Genomic DNA, 4,315 nt, shown 5'->3' with positions numbered 1-4,315 from the left:
AGAAATGCTGATGATTTATGTGTATTTTGTATCACACAACTTTGCTGAAGTTGATAATTGTTTTAACTAGGTTTTTCAGCCAATTGTCTGGGTTTCTCTAAGTATGCTTTCATATCATCTGTAAGGAATGATAGTCTTTATTTCCTCATTGCCTATTTTTATTCCTTTCATTTCTTTTTCTTCTCATTGATATAGCTAACATTCCTGGTAGAGTATTGAATAATAGTTGTCATGATGAACATCATAACCTCACTGCTGATTTTATGGAGAAGGTTCCACGTTTATACCTATTACTGATAATGCTTACTCTTGGTTTAGATAAATACTATTAATATAAGAAAGGATCAGAGGGGTGGCTAGGTGGTGCAGTGGATAAAGCATTTGTCCTGGATTCAGGAGGACCTGAGTTCAAATCTGGCTCAGACACTTAACACTTACTAGCTATGTGACCCTGGGCAAGTCACTTAACCCTCATTGTGCCACCAAAAAAAAAAAAAAGAGAGAGAGATTAAGTTTCAAAGATGATCAGCTGCAGACCAGAGAGGAATGCCAAAATAAAACAGCACCATGGCCAGCATCCATGAGCTTCCTGAGGAAGTCATTCCTTCTGGAGTTGTTCTCCCTGATATCAGCCTGGAAGCTGCTAAGGCAAAGCTGTCCAGTCTGCAGCCTCTGTAGGGAACTCATTGACAAAGTGTCCCTGTGGAAATGCAAGTACCAGTGAGAGGGCTTCATCTTCCAGGACTGGGACCATCCAGTAGCTGACTGGAAGGTCTTTTACTTCTGCTGCAGACTCTAGAAAAATCTGATCAACAACCCCTGTGGTGAAGATGGGTTGAATTTTTGGATATATCTGGGGAGAGAATATTTTTGGACTGTACAAGACATACCTGGGCCCCATGGAAAAGAGTTTCCAGCCTCCCGAGTCAGGAAATGTTTTCTCCTGAAGTATGGTGTTTGTCTCAACTTTCAGTGGGTGAACATGAAAGCTAAGGGCTATTGTGAAGAAATGATGGACACAGTGAGGCCAGACATTGTGATCAAGGACTGGTTTGCTGCCAGATTCAACTGTTGCTGCAGCTATGGTGTCTGTGTGCAGTTGCTATCTGATGACTTTGAAATCCTGGATATGTTTGAGCTCTCAGAGGTGGTGTTGGATCGATGGAGCAACTCTGAGTGGAGAGAGGTCTCCCACACATTCTCCAACTATCCCCCAGGAGTCCATTACATCAACTTCCAGCATGGCAGCATCGACACTCAGCACTGTGATGGGCCATATATATTCAAAGTCACCAACAGCAGCATCAGCATTGGTCCTGAGATCACCAGGAAATTCAGTTGTGCAGAAGAAGCAGCCAGATGCACCAACTAGATCTAGACCCTGGTGAACTCATGGTTTCAGTATCTTCTTACTTTTAGCAGCTTTGGGTTTTAACAAACACTGCTCTAGATTAAAAAAAAAGGTCTACTTATACCTATGCTTTCTAGTCTTTTGCTTTGTTTTGTTTTGTTTTGTTTGCAGGGCAATGAGGATTAAGTGACTCGCCCAGGGTCACACAGCTAGTAAGTATCAAATGTCTGAGGCCAAATATGAACTCAGGTCCCCCTAATCCAGGGCCAGTGCTTTATCCACTGCACCACCTAGCTGCCCCTTCTAGTCTTTTAATAGGAATGGGTGTTGCATTTTGTCAAAGGTTTTTTTCAGTATCTATTGATATAATCACATAATTGTTGTTGATATTGCAATCATAGCCAATTGATATGGTCAATTATGCTGATAGTTTTCTTAATATTGAACCAGCCCCCCATTCCTGGTATAAATCCCATCTGTGATAGTATATGATATTTGTGATATATTGCTACAGTCTCCTCGCTAGTATTTTATTTAAAAATTTGCTTCAATATTTATTAAGGAAATTGCTCAGTAATTCTCTTTTTCTTTTTCTGTTCCATTAAGCATCAAAACAATTTGGTAGAACTCCTTTTGTACCTATTTTAAGATAATTTATGTAGTCTTGGAATTATTTTTTTTTCTTAGATGTTTGATAGAATTGACTGGTTAATCCATTTGGTCCTGAGGATTTTTTCTTGGGAGGTCACTGATGGCTTCTTCATGTTTTTTCTCAGATAGTGTTATTTAGGTATTCTGTTTCCTTTTCTGTTAATCTGAGCAGTTTATATTTTTGTAAATATTCATCCATTTCACTTCAAATGTCAATTTTACTGACAAATAATTGGGCAAATAACTCCTAATAATTGCTTTAATTTTATTTTCATTGGTGGTATATTCAACATTTTCATTTTTGATGCTAGTAAGTTTTCTTCTTTATGTTTTATAAAATTAAACAATGATTTATCTATTTTATTGGATTTTTAATAAAAAAGCTCCTAGTTTACTTTTTACTTCATTGTTTTGTTTTAATTAATTTATTTTATTTTAAATTTTAATAATCTTTCACATTGCAGAGGAATCAATTCCTCCAATGACAGGTTGCCTCTGGAGATCTGTACTTGTTTTCTGAGTATTAAATTATGCTCTTTTGCAGATATACTTTCTCAGTTTTTTATTTGTTTGCTTGTTTTTACATGATTTCCTTTGTACTTCAGTACAACAACCTGTTTCATTGTAGGCTTGAGTGATCCTTGAAACAATTGACTTCCCATACTAAAAGCTACTAGCAGTCACTGAATATTCCTACTGGTAAAGTGTCCTATTTTATGATTCCTTGTACTAATATCCATTGTTAAAAACTACAGATTAAAAAAAAAACCAACAACAATGAAACATTTATTCAGATGGTATAGAAACCAATATTCAACTGACAGAGAACTAAATAAAAGTGGAGAAAACAGTTTAATCTGATTTCATGTGATCAAGGTCGAACATCCAAAGTCAATTTAATGTCCCTGGAAGCACACATGCATAACTATCACTGTCACAATATGAAACCATGTCAAAATGATTGGCCAAGTAGGTTGCTCATAACTATAAGAAACTGGATGTATGCCTCCCTCACTTACCCTCCACTATAACATTACAAAGCCTCTTTCTATGTTGTCTTCTTCTATTAGACTATAAACTCCTTGAGGGAAGGGACTGTCTTATCTGATTTTGTTTGAATCCTCAATGTTTGGGAATTTAGTAAATGTTTTATCTATCATTCTGAAATGTTCATTAATTGATTGGTAGATTTGTGACTGTTCTAGCTCTTCTATGTAGAAGGATTAGAATGCCAGAACATAAACATTTTTAATTGTGACCAATGTAACCTAATTTAACTGCATTTCCAAAAGGATACTTTTGAATAAAAGTGTCAGACTTACACATGGATGCAAATGAGGAGAACTGTGTACCAAAAACACAGAATTAAATTTTAGGTCAGAGACAAAAGACAGTGATAGGCACAGGCACTATCTGTAGTACATATTACAATCATTAGCCTTTTGTTGTAATATCAATGTCTTTCATTACATAACAAATGATTGCAGAGGCAGGTAGATATATTTAGTGGACTAATAGATATGTGTTCATGCACAAGCAATTCTCCCCATTCATTTACTAATTCGAATGTGTTAATGCATAGTTAAAATAGAACTAATAAGATAAATATTACATGTTAGATGCTATGTGTCATATTTATTCAGGTCTATGGCTGTGCATAAGAAATCGATATTACTCATGACTAAGCCTCTCAAAATTAAACTAGTTTTTTGCATACTGACTTTCATTTGCAGTGAAATTGTACCCAGGATGGTTTGCAGTTGAGAAAGTTCTCAAATTAAGAACTAAAGGGGCCTGAAATTGCTTGATGGCCCCATCTTAAAAAGTAGAACTACAATAGATTTTTACAATTGGAATTGATTCTCCAACCAGTAACAGTGATTTATACACAGAAAACATGTTGTACATGTAAACAACTTTATAGAAGTGGACTACTAGCTAGGTTAAGTGGCTCTAGATGTCCTGGTCCACTATAGAAAATCTTTCCTGGATTCCAGATTCAAGACACAGACTTTAGCTTCCAATAGCAAATTGCAGCAGCTCACTTTACAAGATACAAAACTAATATAGTCACCATGACTTCATATTTATTAACATCCATATCATCATTTTAATACACTACTTTATCTTTCTAGGAGAGTGCACAGAGTGCATGGAAAGCTATATTTTACAAGCCAATTTTAAATGCCTTTTAATGATGATTCACGGTGCTCTAATACAGATTTCTCATCAATAACACTATCCTGCAGGCACACATTAAAGCTGCAAATCATTTCTTGGGTGGCATTACTGTCTGATTTCAAATGCAGAGCA

The 4,315-nt window shown here is 35.9% G+C and overlaps 1 pseudogene; it reads left to right on the top strand.

Annotated features, from left to right (window-relative positions):
* Positions 1-567: 567 nt before the first annotated feature.
* Positions 568-1,372, top strand: LOC122738596 (annotated as a pseudogene).
* The last annotated feature ends 2,943 nt before the right edge of the window (positions 1,373-4,315 follow it).

This window comes from Dromiciops gliroides, chromosome 2 (assembly GCF_019393635.1).
Source record: "Dromiciops gliroides isolate mDroGli1 chromosome 2, mDroGli1.pri, whole genome shotgun sequence".
In the NCBI taxonomy this organism is placed as follows: Eukaryota; Metazoa; Chordata; class Mammalia; order Microbiotheria; family Microbiotheriidae; genus Dromiciops; species Dromiciops gliroides.
The sequence above is the reverse complement of the archived record's forward strand: the minus strand, read 5'-3'. Positions and strand labels throughout refer to the sequence as shown.